Here is a 15,724-nt window from a genome sequence, read left to right as displayed (position 1 = left end):
AAGATCCTTACTCTTCAATAAACAGATGCAAGACGCACGACTCCTTGTCAGACAGGCCACTTCCTGCATGAAACCTTGTCAGGTTTTTGCCTGCCATAGGAGTTCTGTTATACTCACAGACACCATTCAAACAGTTTTAGAAACTTTAGGGTGTTTTCTATCCAAACCTGAACAATAACATGCATATTCTAGCTTCTGAGTTGGTGTAGGAGGCAGTTAAAAATGGGCACATATTTTTTCCAAAATTCTCAATACTGCCCCCTAGCCCTAATTAAAATCGATACACAAGTATATATTTTTAAACCTGCATATTTAGTTAATATTGCCTGCTAACATGAATTTCTTTTAACTAGGGAAAATGTGTCACTTCTCTTGCAAACAGAGTCAGGGTATATGCAGCAGTTTGGGCCGCCTGGCTCGTTGCGAACTGTGAACACTATTTCTTCCTAACAAAGACAGCCGACTTCGCCAAACGGGGATGATTTAACCTGTTGGGGATAGGGGGCAGTATTTGCACGGCCGGATAAAAAACGTACCCGATTTAATCTGGTTACTACTCCTGCCCAGTAACTAGAATATGCATATAATTGTTTGATTTGGATAGAAAAAACCCTAAAGTTTCCAAAACTGTTTGAATGGTGTCTGTGAGTATAACAGAACTCATTTGGCAGGCCAAAACCTGAGAAGATTCCAAACAGGAAGCGCTCTCTCTGACCATTTCATGGCCTTCTTGATCATCTCTAACCAAAACAGGGGATCTCTGGCATGACATGACATTTTCTAACGCTCCCATAGGCTCTCAGAAGGCGCCAGAAAGATGAATGGTGGCTTTGCAGGCCCTGGCTGAAAAAACATTAGCGCATTTTGATAGTGGTCAATCAGAGGACAATGAGACTGGAAGCGCGTGCACGAGCCGACACCATGTTTACTTTCTCTCTCTTTGAACGAAAACAACGACTCCCGGTCGGAATATTATCGCTTTTTTACGAGAAAAATAGCATAAAAATTGATTTTAAACAGCGGTTGACATGCTTCGAAGTACGGTAATGGAATATTTAGAATTTTTTTGTCACGAAACGCGTCGGGCGCGTAACCCTTTGTCACCCTTGGATAGTGTCTTAAACGCACGAACAAAACGCCGCTATTTGGATATAACTATGGATTATTTGGGACCAAACCAACATTTGTTATTGAAGTAGAAGTCCTGGGAGTGCATTCTGATGAAGAACAGCAAAGGTAATCAAACTTTTCTAATAGTAAATCGGAGTTTTATGTGAACGTTTATCGTGAGTAATTTAGTAAATTCAACGGAAGTGTTCGGTGGGAATGCTAGTCACATGCTAGTCACATGCTAATGTAAAAAGCTGGTTTTTGATATAAATATGAACTTGATTGAACAAAACATGCATGTATTGTATAACATAATGTCCTAGGATTGTCATCTGATGAAGATCATCAAAGGTTAGTGCTGCATTTAGCTGTGGTTTAGATTTATGTGACATTATATGCTAGCTTGAAAAATGGGTGTCTGATTATTTCTGGCTGGGTACTCTGCTGACATAATCTAATGTTTTGCTTTCGTTGTAAAGCCTTTTTGAAATCGGACAGTGTGGTTAGATTAACCTGTTGGGTCTAGGGGGCAGCATTTGCACGTCTGGATAAAAAAAATGTACCCGATTTAATCTGGTTACTAATCCTACCCAGTAACTAGAATATGCATATACTTATTATATATGGATAGAAAACACTCTAAAGTTTCCAAAACTGTTTGAATGGTGTCTGTGAGTATAACAGAACTCATTTGGCAGGCAAAACCCTGAGACATTTTCTGACAGGAAGTGGATACCTGATGTGTTGTATTGACTTTAAACCTATCCCATTGAAAAACACAGGGGTTTAGGAATATTTTGGCACTTCCTATTGCTTCCACTAGATGTCACCAGCCTTTACAAAGTGTTTTGAGTCTTCTGGAGGGAGATCTGACCGAACAAGAGCCATGGAACGGTGATGTCCCATTAGACACCTGGCGCGCTACTTCATGTTGGGTACCCTCGTTCCAATACGTTATAAAAGAGAATGCATTCGTCCACCTTGAATATTATTCATGTTCTGGTTAAAAAAGGCCCTAATGATTTATGCTATACAACGTTTGACATGTTTGAACGAACGGAAATATATTTTTTCCCCTCGTTCATGACGAGAAGTCCGGCTGGCTTACATCATGTGCTAACGAGACGGAGATTTTTGGACATAAATGATGAGCTTTTTTGAACAAAACTACATTCGTTATGGACCTGTGATACCTGGAAGTGACATCTGATGAAGAGAATCAAAGGTAATGGATTATTTACATAGTATTTTCGATTTTAGATCTCCCCAACATGACGTCTAGTCTGTATCGCAACGCGTATTTTTCTGGGCACAGTGCTCAGATTATTGCAAAGTGTGATTTCCCAGTAAGGTTATTTTTAAATCTGGCAAGTTGATTGCGTTCAAAAGATGTAAATCTATAATTCTTTAAATGACAATATAATATTTTACCAATGTTTTCTAATTTTAATTATTTAATTTGTGACGCTGACTTGACTGCCGGTTATTGGAGGGAAACGATTTCCTCAACATCATGTATTGTATAACATAATGTCCTAGGTGTGTCATCTGATGAAGATCATCAAAGTTTAGTGCTGCATTTAGCTGTCTTCTGGGTTTTTGTGACATTATATGCTAGCTTCAAAAATGGGTGTCTGATTATTTCTGGCTGGGTACTCTGCTGACATAATCTAATGTTTTGCTTTCGTTGTAAAGCCTTTTTGAAATCGGACAGTGTGGTTCGATTAACGAGAGTCTGGTCTTTAAAATGGTGTAAAATAGTCATATGTTTGAGATATTGAAGTAATAGCATTTCTAAGGTATTTGAATAACGCGCCACAGGATTCCACTGGCTGTTTCGTGGACATTCTGGACGGGGCACTGTCGCCGGACACTCTGGACGGGCCACTGTCGCTGGACACTCTGGACGGGGCACTGTTGTCGGAAGCTCTGGACGGGGACTGCGCACTGAAGGCCTGATGCGTGGGGCTGGCTTAGGAGGCGCCAGACTCGGGACTCGCACCACAGTGCTAGTGCGAGGAGCAGGAGCAGGACGAGCTGGACTGGGCTGACGCACTGGAAGCCTAATGCGTGGGGCTGGTACTGGAGGTACCAGACTGGAGACACGCACCCCAAGGCTAGTGCGAGGAGCGGGAACAGGACGTACTGGACTGGGCAGACAAACTGGAGGCCTGGTGCGTGGTGCTGGCTTTGGAGGCGCCAGACTAGAGACACGCACCTCAGGGCTAGTGCGAGGAGCAGGAACTGGATACACCGGGCCATGAGTAGGCACTGGAGGTCTGGAGCGCACCGCCTGCACAACCCGTCCTGGCTGGATGGCAACAGTAGCCCTGCACGAGCGGAGTGCTGGCACAGGGCGAACTGGGCTGTGCAGAGGCCTGATGGCTGCCGTGCGTAGAGCAGGCGTTGGGTAGCCTGGGCCTAGGAGGCGCACTGGTGGCCAGAAATGCTGCGCAGGCATCCTCCTTCCAGGCTGGATGCCCACTCTAGCACGGCACTTGCGAGGGGCTGGGATCGCTCCCACCGGACTGTGCATGCGCATGGGCGAGATCGTGCGCACTTCCGCATAGACCGGCGCTCTTCTGATCCGCTGCTCCCCATAATAAGCACGGGGAGTTGGCTCAGGTCTACTGCCTGCCCTAGCCAATCTCCCCGTGTGCCCCCCCCAAAAAAATTATTGGGGCTGCGTCTCAGGCTTCCTTGCGAGCCGTGTCCCAGCATAGCGTTTTCTGTCCTCTCCAGCCTTCCTCCATGGTCCCTCTCCCGCTAGTATCTGCTCCCAAGTCCAAAACTCCTTATAGCTCTGCTGCTGCTCCTTCCTCCGATGCTTGGTCCGTTTGTGGTGGGTAGTTCTGTCACGGGTGTCATAGGGATTGGACCAAAATGCAGCGGGAACGTATAAACTCATCTTCTTAATTTATTTAAAGAAGGAAAAACACAAGAAACACGTATACAAAAACAACAAATGACACTAAACAGTCCTGTCAGGTGCACAGACACAAAACAGGAGACAACTACCCACAAATCCCATAGAAATACACCCCTCTTAAATAGGACCTTCAATTAGAAGCAACAAGGAGCAGCTTCTTCCAATTGAAGGTCAACCCAATAAACACCACATAGAAATAGACATACTAGAACTAACATAGAAAAACATAACACAGAACATTTCCCAACAAACCCCGAAACACTCTAAACAAACACCCCCTGGACGTGACAATACAGATCCAGACCTGATGGACACCGTTGATACATTCAATCCTGAGGAGCCGGAACTTCATGAGACTATATTCAATGTTTAGAGACTGTTTATTCAATATTTAGAGACTGTTTATTCAATGAAGATCATGATAAACAATCCTGAACAGAAGAGTTATGATTGTGTAGTATTAAACAGCCATCGATGAGTAGAAGATGTATATACATGTAATGGTTTGATTAAGTATGGTTTTATTTTCTAATAAAAAAGTGAAGCATCAGTGTGTAACATTTAGTTATAGGGTAGATTTGTTAATATTGAAATACTTGGATGTAGGCCTAGGATGGTCATTGATGTGTATCGAAGGAAAATACATGTATTGATTTTGTTTATTTTTATGTAACATTTGTGTTTACCATAGAGTTGGATGAATCAGTGTGAATTATTGAGTCATTAAGGGTGGATTGTTGCATGAGATTTCTGCTTGAGTGTAAATGATTAAATAATTCTATCCTGAATTTAGGGAAATGGTCTATATAGCCTGTAGAACGAGTAACTAATAGGGTTAAGCATAAGTCTCAGGAGATTGACAAGGATGAGAGAAGAATTGGGGGCTGTGTGTGTCACAAATGTTGAAGCCGTGTTGAAGAGACCAAACTGCATGCGGAATGTGGATACTCATCTTTTAATATAATTAAGTAAGGTATACACAGAAAACAATAAACACTCACGACAGGCTAACAGGCTACTTACGAACAAAACTAATAGCAGTGTTAACTCAACCACCCACAACCCCAAGTGACAAACATACTCCTAATTATATGACTCCCAATCAGGAACAACGAAAACCAGCTGTCCCTGATCGGGAGCCACACAGACCCACATAGAAACACAACACCCAGAACACACATACACAGACATACTCTGCCACGTCCTGACCAAAAACGACATAACAACACCCTCTGCTGGTCAGGACGTGACAGTGTGTGTCACGACTTCTACCGAAGTTGATGCCCCTCCTTGTTCGGGTGGTGTTCGGCGATCGACGTCACCTGCCTTTGATCAGTTTTTCATTTTCCATTGGTTTTGTCTGGTCTCTTTACACACCTGTTTCATATCCCAGTAATTACATGTTGTGTATTTAACCCTCTGCTTCCCCTCATTTCTCTGTGGGTGATTGTTTGTTTGTTATGTACGTGTTGTTTCTGTATCGGTGTGCGACGGGTTATTGTTTTACCCAGATTATTTTTCTACGTTGGTTTTGGAAATAAATACTCAATTTTTAACCACTCTGTTTTCTCCTGCGCCTGACTTCCCTGCCACCTACATACACGGACTATGACAGTGGGTTTGTTTAAACATCAAGAACTGTTAAACTGTGGTTAACCTGACCTAGCTTGAACCCTCCAGATTTCCCTAATCTCAGAGTACTAAAAATGTCGGCAGGATCAGGAGTTACGGTTTTGAGAGTTCTGAGGAAGAGGACAATTAACTCTTGATGTTAGTGTGTAATGTGTGTACGTAAGTGAGGAGCCTGGTATATAATGATGTTCTGTAAAATAGACGGCAGAACGTTCTCTGAATAAACTGCACAAGACCTTTTGCAGAAAGCTGAGTCCTTGCCTAATTATTATTAACCCAGTGTCTTACAAAACTTGGGGATTAGTCGAGGCTTATTGATTGGTAATTAATAGCATTGGGATTCGAAAATTCCCGTAACAGACATGAATACATCTTTCAATGTAGTTACAAATAGAAACAAAAACAGGTTCAGCCTAACACAGTGAAAACCAGTTCAACTCCATAAGATATGGGCATACATTAGCTATTATAATTAGACTACGGTGTGAATGGTTTTTCACACACCCAGTAACTTGAAGTACATGTTGCAGCCTTCCAACTCTTCAGTGGGTCTGATGCCGTCTGTGAGATCTCAACACAAGTCACCTTGTCATTCAAGTTATTTGGTTCCCCTTCCATCCAATAGCTATAAACAACACAGAGAATCAAAGTTGAAAATCATCCAATACAACATAGAGAATCAGACGGTTAACCTAGTCCCCAGGATCAGTTGTTACCATTCTACATAGAGAATCAGACAGTTAACCTAGTCCCCAGGATCAGTTGTTACCATTCTACATAGAGAATCAGATAGTTAACCTAGTCCCCAGGATCAGTTGTTACCATTCTACATAGAGAATCAGACAGTTAACCTAGTCCCCAGGATCAGTTGTTACCATTCTACAGAGAGAACCAGGCAGTTAACCTAGTCCCCAGGCTCAGTTGTTACCATTCTACAGAGGGAGAGAGAGAGCTAGCTGAGGATGAGATTATCTGACTGTAAAAAGTCATTTATTACAGCATAAAAATGAGTGTAAAAGTCCTCCAGAACCTGTTCACTCACGTAGGTTTAAATGGTGTGTTGTCAACCCACTGCCAGATTCCATCTTTTTTAAGTGCACCAATCCAGACATTCTTCTTAAATCCATGGATAAATATCTATAATATAATTATTGGAGAAAAATAATGGTCAATAGTTAATCTCCACAGCAGAGAAACACTTTTACATTTTATAATTAATAGTAGTAGTAGTCTAATAGTAGTAGTAGTAGTAGTAGTATAATGTAGTCAGCCTGGTCACTAGAAATACAAGGTGATTTAGGATTCTTGAAAAGGTCCTGAGTACTTCCATATATTCCTTCCTCAGTGCTCACTAAAACAATACCAAACTGTTGCAGAACACTGGTGCAAACTCATGATGCCCAGAGGGCTCAGACCACACAGACCAAGCACTCTGCTCTGATGACTGCACCACGGCAGTTCACAATGCTCTAGCAAGCTGGGAGAGTACTTGACGGAAACAGAGCGTTGTGTTTAATCATTTTTGTTTTAAGCCTTCCCCAACCCATAGCCCAAACCTTAACCCCTAACCGTAACCATTTGAATTGTTTTGGTTTTAATCCTGTAACCACACAGAATTAAACCTGTTACCACACAGAATTAACCCTGTTACCACACAGAATGAACACTGTTACCACACAGAATTAACCCTGTAACCATCCAGAATTAACCCTGTAACCACACAGAATTAACACTGTAACCACGCAGAATTAGCCCTGTAACCACACAGAATTAAACCTGTTAGCACACAGAATTAACACTGTTACCACACAGAATTAACCCTGTAACAACACAGAATTAAACCTGTAACCACACAGAATTAAACCCTGTTACCACACAGAATTAACCCTCTATCCACACAGAATTAACCCTGTTACCACACAGAATTAACACTGTAACCACACAGAATTAACCCTGTAACCACACAGAATTAACCCTGTAGTCACACAGAATTAACCCTGTAACCACGCTGGAATGAATGCATAAAAAATAGACTTTCATCCAGATTAGGTTGAATTCCGAAGTGAAACTATTAGATCAAGTTGCAGCCTCAGCTACTTTACTGTAGTATAATTAGAGATATCATCTCAAGCACACTTGTTTGCTGACAGGAAGTATTTTTTTAAATAAATTGACAGTGACATGAACATTAGTGATACAATTGGTTACACATTTTGAATACTAGTCAGAGAAGTAGATCATAAGAATAAGAATAATAATGAAAAAGTAGTATTATAGTATTACTAATGTATTATCTATTACCTGTTCTTCTCTGCTGTTTATAATAACATCATCTGCACCCATTGCTCTGCACGCCTTCTGACCTCCCCCGCCTGTGTCCATCGTGGAGGAGACAAAGTAACAGCTGGTGCCAAACTTCCACCATCCGTCCAGACAGGGTTTCTCTGAAATAAACTCAACAGAGCAGCAGGCATTTAAAAGTCTACAAATATATTGCATCTCTTCTAAGTATGAAATAAAATTGTACTTTTAAATTAAGAAAATTAAAGACTGCACTCACGATAGAACCTAAGCCTGTTCTGTAGCTGGTCTCTCTCAGAGGCCGTGGTATTTAGACTGTTCTGTAACTGGTCTCTCTCAGTGGTCCTGGTATTTAGACTGTTCTGTAACTGGTCTCTCTCAGTGGTCCTGGTATTTAGACTGTTCTGTAACTGGTCTCTCTCTGTGGTCCTGGTATTTAGACTGTTCTGTAGCTGGTCTTTCTCTGCGGTCCTGGTATTTAGATTATTCTGCAACTGGTCTCTCTCCCGAGCTATTGTGGTGAGAGTATTCTGCAACTGTTCTTTCTCCTTAGTTTTGGTTGTGAGACTATTCTGTAGCTGTTTTTTCTCTGTTGTCCTGATATTTAGACTATTCTGCAACTGGTCTCTCTCTTTAGTCCTTGTAGTTAAGACTATTCTGCAACTGGTCCCTCTCCCGAGTCATATCTGTGGTGAGACTATTCTGCTGCTGGTCCCTGTCTCCTTGGTCCTTGGTGGTGAGACTATTCTGTAGCAGATTTTTCTCTGTCGGTCCTGATATTGTAGACTATTCTGCAACTGGTCTCTCTCTTTGGTCCTTGAGTTGAAGACTATTCTGTAGATTGCTCCCTCTTCAGCAGTCATAACTTGTAAGACTATTTTGCTGCTGGTCCCTGTCTTTGGTCCTTGTGGTGAGACTATTATGTAGCTGGTCTCTCTCTTTAGTCAGGGTGTTGTAACTGTTCTGTAGCTGGTCTCTCTCTTTAGTCAAGGTGTTGTAACTGCTCTGTAGCTGGTCTCCCTCTTTTGTCAAGTTATTATAACTGGTTGGTTGCTGATCTCCTTCTTTAGTCAGAAGGGTGTAACTGTCCTGTTGGTCTCTCTCTGTTGAGCAGTGATGATCAATGACACCATCTGTAAAAGGGAAAAGTTGATCAATTATTCAAATATGTGTAACTATCACACCATTGAAGTTTACAAAACAACATTATAAACTTACAGTAGACAGACAGGCCTATGATCCCAGCCAATAGGAGAACACACAGCAGCCCCAGACACACTGCAGCAACTCCAGAGGGTCTCTTCCACCACTGAAAATTATGCTGAATCACAGGGAAATATCATGTAAGAGATTTGAACTCATCTCTGGTGTTGATAAAATACTTATATCATCCAGGATGTTAAGGAACAAAAGCTGTGTGCTTGTATTTGAATTGATACCTGAAAATGTAACACTGGGCTTGTTGGGAGACGTGTCATCATCAATATCCATGGTCTGCATTGTTGGATTCTCCACCTGTGTTTGTATAGATTGTCTCTTACATTTCTAGAAGTCAAATGCTATATTTTCCTCTGTTACTTCAGCTCTAGTGTAGGTTTGTATCTGTGTCTTAAGTATCATCAAGTCAAATACTTGAGGTCACTTGACTTAGCTTACCCAGTACAAAGGACAACAATAGGATAGTCCCAAGCGCAAACTCTACCCAACTAGCAACACATGCACAGTGGTCAAGCTAAATCAAGCACACTTCAGTATTTGACATAGTTATGTACTTTTGCCCAGTTACGGTTCACCTGCTTCGTCCCCCAGAGACACTAACATAATACATAAGAATGAGACAATAAACACACCTCATAAAATGATGATATCTGGTGTAATATGAAAAATAAATCTTACCACAGTCTTTGAGAGTTAAAAACGGATGCATTCAAAATGTTATATTGGTTTGTTAAGACGAACTTAACGAGATGTACTAAATGAGGATGAAATGTAAGATCGGAGGAACGTGTCCACATGTTTTTTATAGTCTGAATGACCCCACCTTTCGTGTCAACATCAGCATATCCTTTAAATTATTTGTCCAAACAATTATGAACTAATGTACCACTGGATGGTAGGTTCAGATACAAGGTAACATGTGGTTAACAGGCAGTAAGTAGAGCTCAAGTCAAACTGAAAGTTCAAGCTACAGAATGCTGCATGGTACTGTTTCATTTCCCCTCTCTCTCAAGCACATAAGCTATAGGGGTCAAAGGTAAACTTTAGGTTAAAATGAATGGTTGAATGTTCAGCTACTCCAAAATTCTAAAGCGTAGAACACTTGGAAGGCTGAATATCAAAATGTGTCTATACCTTATTTAACCTATTGTATGGTTGATTGCTTAATTTATAGCAACTTGGTAGCCTATTCTAGGGTTGTTAGCTTAATTTAGAGTTGCTCGTTAGCGTAATTTACATTTCTGGTGGGTTGATTTGTATCTAAAAGCGGGAGCCCTGCCAGTAAGGCCGGTGAGCAACTCTGCTGTCTCACTGTCCAAATCATTTTGGAGAGCCACCTGCCATCTGAATGTTGTTGCTAACTGGTTAGCTAGCCTGTTGTAGTCACCTGCCTGCTGAATGTTATTGCTAACTGGTTAGTTAGCCTGTTGTAGAGCCACCTGCCTGCTGAATATTGTTGCTAACTGGGTAGCTAGCCTGTTGTAGAGCCACCTGCCTGCTGAGTGCTTGTTGCTAACTGGGTAGCTAGCTTGTTGTAGAGCCACCTGCCTGCTGAGTGCTTGTTGCTAACTGGGTAGCTAGCCTGTTGTAGAGCCACCTGCCCTGCTGAGTGCTTGTTGCTAACTGGGTAGCTAGCCTGTTGTAGACCCACCTGCCTGCTGAATGTTGTTGCTAACTAGGCAGCTAGCCTGTTGTAGATCCACCTGCCTACCGAGTGATTGTTGCTAACTGGGTAGCTAGCCTGTTGTAGAGCCACCTGCGTGCTGAGTGCTTGTTGCTAAATGGGTAGCTAGCCTGTTGTAGAGCCACCTGCCTACTGAGTGCTTGTTGCTAAATGGGTAGCTAGCCTGTTGTAAGGCCTTGTAGGTCCTACTGTAGGTCAACCAAGATCATGTGGTTTACAAGAAACTGTATAGGACTTTAAGAAGTCACATGGTACCACCTTGGAGTGTTAGGTGGATTCCTTCTTATTACCCTGACACAGCTCCTCCACTTCTCCTTTTCTCACACCAAACTTTCATATTTTCATCTTTCACTTACTTCTCTTTTTCTCTCTAGTTTCTGTAGAATATTTAGACGGATGTAAAACCTGAAGAAAGTGCTGTATCAGCAGACTCAAGCCAGGGCCCATATTTATCAAACGTCTCAGCGCAGGAGTTCTGATCTAGGATCTGTTTATCCTTTTTTATCATAATGAATAAGGTAATGTGGACAGGAAGGACTTGAACCCAGGTCAGTATTCCTGAGATGGTTGATCTCTAGATCTGCATTTGATTTGCATTGAGTCCAGGTTTGGGTTTATTTCACTGAAGAAGATTCCCTGCACTGTCATTCACACAGAACACATTATTTCACAAAACATCTCTTTGAAAGTACGGTATAGACACATTTTGGTATTGAGTCTTTCAGGTTTTCTAACTTTAGGGACTTTTGGAGTAGCAGAATATTCAACCATTCATAACCCCAGGTTTGGTGCTTGAGAGACGGGGTTGTGAAACACTTCAGTGCCGCAGTCTGCAACTTGAACTTTCAGTTGGACTTGAGCTTGACTGTAAACTTTAGTTGTACTTCCTGCCTTTTTCCAACCACCCACACGTTCTGTTGTTGTCACATGTTGTATCTGAACCTACCAGGCAGTGGTACATCAGTTCATTATTGTTTGGTCTATCTTAATAATGCTCAATCACTACTATTGTGTTGTTTGTCTTAACAACAAGCCAATGTAACATATATGGATGAATGCATTTTCACTCTCAAAGACCTCTCAAAGATTTATGTTCCTCATTTCACATGATATGATAATTTAATGGATTGTCTGATTGTTATGTAATGTGTTTGTGGTTCTGGGGGACTGAGCAGGGGGTGATAAAATAACATGCCAGTGGAATTGAAAGAAAGTAATCCAACTAGAGCGATGCAGACCATGGATATTGATGATGACACCTATGCTGACAAGCCCAGAAAAATGTTTCAATGCAAGTCCAGACAAACGTATAGACAGATGTATAGTGTGGTGGTTAATTTCTGTATTACCAAATGAGGAGAGACAAACTTAACACACACCAGTCAGAGTTATACTTAAACTACATATTTAATGATAAGAGCTTTGCAATAGCAATGACTTTCAACAATTCCCTATTTCTAATGAACCGTTGAGAGTGACAACACAATGGCTACTGAGCTCTTTTATAACCAAGATGCACCCCTTTCAACCTACATGACGAACAGCAGATACATAGAATGGTCACAAGGTTAAGATTTGTATGAAAGATATCTATAATACATAGCAGACAGCATCTGCTATGTCAACAGTTTTCATTGTATAGACCAGTGTCTGGTCCTCCTACTCCAAACTGGAACCATTAGCTCATGTACTCTGGAATGCTCTTTAGGTTTTATCACCCAAAGACATCGTAAATCTCCTCTGTCAGTGCTATCTCATAGAGGCCCATCCTCAGTAAAACACACACAATAGTTAACAGAATACTCTATTCTGTCGAATAAAACAACCATTATAATGCAATACATGCATTATAACATAATCTTGCAATTTCCATGACAATAGACAGAAACACACACAGACACTTTCTCATTTCATAAGTAGAATGAACACGTGGTCCATATACAACGGCTGTCATTTAAATGTATTGATATCTGTAAAAACTAAATGAAAACAGTTTTTGGTTAAATTGTTATCACACCATAATGTTAAATATTGATATTTCAACATGCTATACATGACGTCAGAGCTCAGGGTCTCACAGATCTGTATGGATTTTGACAGACAGCTGTTCTGAAATTGACCCCAATCGTGCATTCTGCTTATTAAATGGATCTGAATTTCCCATTTGAGTCTTATGTACCATTTCCAAGATAGTTTTTTGTACATTTTATAAAAGTACAGCCTCAAAATTTCAAAATGGTATATCATACACTGCAGTTGAGGGAGACATTAGGAAGTTATGCTTATTTGATATGTGATAAACTTGTTATTCCACCTTGTAGACAAGTACCACAAGTACCAGAAAAAATATATAATTTGATTAAAGATGTATGTATGCTCTACTACTAAGTGTCCCGTGTGGCTCACTTGGTAGAGCATGGTGTTTGCAACGCCAGGGTTGTGGGTTCGATTCCCATGGGGGACCAGTATGGAGAACAAAAATGTATGAAATGTATGCACTCACTACTGTAAGTCGCTCTGGATAAGACCGTCTGCTAAATGACGTAAAATGTAAAATGTGTTGTAATGTACTAATACTATAGTAACCAGTGTTTCACTTCAAAATGGTGTCAGTTATACGTTGACAACGCACAGTTTGAAAAAAGGACAGATTGAACAGATAGAAACTAATGATGTATATAAACCCGGATTGCTGATTCTATGTATTGGCCAATGAGAGACTTTGAAGCTACCGGTCGGCCATACTGGCACTCCTCAGTAGGAGCAGTCTACATAGGAATTAATGGAGTTAAACAGTATTTCTATTTTTTATTTCAAGGACCAAATTACATGTATTTAAGTATTTCTTTGTTGTAGTGGGAACAGTAACATTAGTACTCTCAAATACATTTTAAGGTATGTTTTTATATAGATGGGTTAGCTAACAACTTCACAAAAACAATGTCCGTGCTTCCATGGGAAAGAGGTCAGACTATAGTCTTCCTAAAGAGCATGAAGAAAGCCCAATACACACTGTTCCTATTGGACGGTTGAGTAACTTAGAGATTCTTGAAAACATTGATGTCTTTTTGGCACACTTGTCTCTGGAGTAAAAAGGCAACATTGTTGCACTGCTTTAAAAATATCAGGGTTTATTCTCAGATGTACCAACTCAGACACATATACTGAAGCATGACATTGATGTTGTGGACTCTGCCCCAATCAAACAACATGTCTATTGAGTGAACCCTGAAAAGAGAGAGAAGCTCCACAGTGAGGTAGAGTTCATGTTTGAGCACGGCATTGCAGAACACGACAACAGTTCGTGGAATTCACCCTGTATATATTCGGATGGGTCTCTGCTGTTTTGTTCCAATTTTTGGAAACTCAATGCTGTTAGTAAGTATGACTCGTACCCTTTTCCCAGGGTCGATGATTGTGTGGACAGTGTTGGCGCGGCTAAATACGTTAGAGAGTTGGATCTGCTGAAGGGATATTAGCAGGTCCTTCTAACTCAAAGATTTGTCTGCTTTTTGGCACTCCTGATGGTTTGTTTTCCTACCTTCGTCTTCTGTTCAGGTTACGAAATGCTAAGACTCTTTTGGTCTCTGCACCGGTGCCAGCTGCTGCGGATTTCATCGTCCATTTGCTTTGTACACTGATGCCAGCGACGTAGGAACTGGGGCTGTGTTCCTACAGAAAGACGATAACAATGTTGAGCACACTGTGGGGTACTTTTCAAAGAAATGGGCCTCACATCAAAAACATTACTAGACTATCGAGAAAGAGACATTTATATTGGTACTGGCTCTTCAGCATATCAAGGTTTATGTATTGTTCTCTACCCCTATGGTGGTCTACACCTATCATAACCCTCTATCACTATGGTGGTCTATACCTATCATAACCCTCTACCACTATGGTGGTCTATACCTATCATAAACCTCTACCACTATGGTGGTCTATTCCCATCATAACCCTCTACCACTATGGTGGTCTATACCATCATAACCCTCTACCACTATGGTGGTCTATACCATCATAACCCTCTACCACTATGGTGGTCTATACCCATCATAACCCTCTACCACTATGGTGGTCTATACCATCATAACCCTCTACCACTATGGTGGTCTATACCATCATAACCCTCTACCACTATGGTGGTCTATACCATCATAACCCTCTACCACTATGGTGGTCTATTCCCATCATAACCCTCTACCACTATGGTGGTCTATTCCCATCATAACCCTCTACCACTATGGTGGTCTATTCCCATCATAACCCTCTACCACTATGGTGGTCTATACCATCATAACCCTCTATCACTATGGTGGTCTATACCTATCATAACCCTCTACCACTATGGTGGTCTATACCTATCATAAACCTCTACCACTATGGTGGTCTATACCCATCATAACCCTCTACCACTATGGTGTTATATACCATCATAACCCTCTACCACTATGGTGGTCTATACCATCATAACCCTCTACCACTATGGTGGTCTATACCCATCATAACCCTCTACCACTATGGTGGTCTATACCCATAATAGCCCTCTACCACTATGGTGGTCTAGACCCATCATAAATCTCTACCACTATGGTGGTCTATACCCATAATAGCCCTCTACCACTATGGTGGTCTATACGCATCTTAACCCTCTCGTTTTCCTGTTAAAGTTTAGCTCCACGAACCGCTGACTCCTTTGCTGCAGTCTCATATTGCAGGAGTTTCGCCTTGAAGTCATACATGTCTGTGTTAAGGACAAAATGGTTATTGATTGTATTTCAAGGGTGTTCAGTCAATAAGTTTTCTGTTTTGTGTTTAGTCAGTGTGTAGCCCTGGCTCACAATCTCAAA

The 15,724-nt window shown here is 41.3% G+C and overlaps 2 long non-coding RNA genes across 2 annotated transcripts in view; both read right to left on the bottom strand.

Moving 5' to 3' along the window:
* LOC106602118 (receptor-type tyrosine-protein phosphatase H) overlaps window positions 1-15,724 on the bottom strand; it is a 94,382-nt gene that overhangs the window by 25,483 nt on the left and 53,175 nt on the right. The gene's annotated exons all lie outside the window — the stretch shown is intronic.
* On the bottom strand, window positions 4,979-8,615 carry LOC106590985 (uncharacterized). The gene is made up of 4 exons (XR_014392085.1): window positions 8,232-8,615; window positions 7,973-8,115; window positions 6,714-6,808; window positions 4,979-6,296 (listed from the first exon to the last, which is right to left on the bottom strand). It is a non-coding gene; the product is annotated as an uncharacterized LOC106590985 (long non-coding RNA).

Source organism: Salmo salar, chromosome 04 (genome assembly GCF_965601325.2).
Source record: "Salmo salar chromosome 04, fSalSal1, whole genome shotgun sequence".
Taxonomy (NCBI): domain Eukaryota; kingdom Metazoa; phylum Chordata; class Actinopteri; order Salmoniformes; family Salmonidae; genus Salmo; species Salmo salar.
The sequence above is the reverse complement of the archived record's forward strand: the minus strand, read 5'-3'. Positions and strand labels throughout refer to the sequence as shown.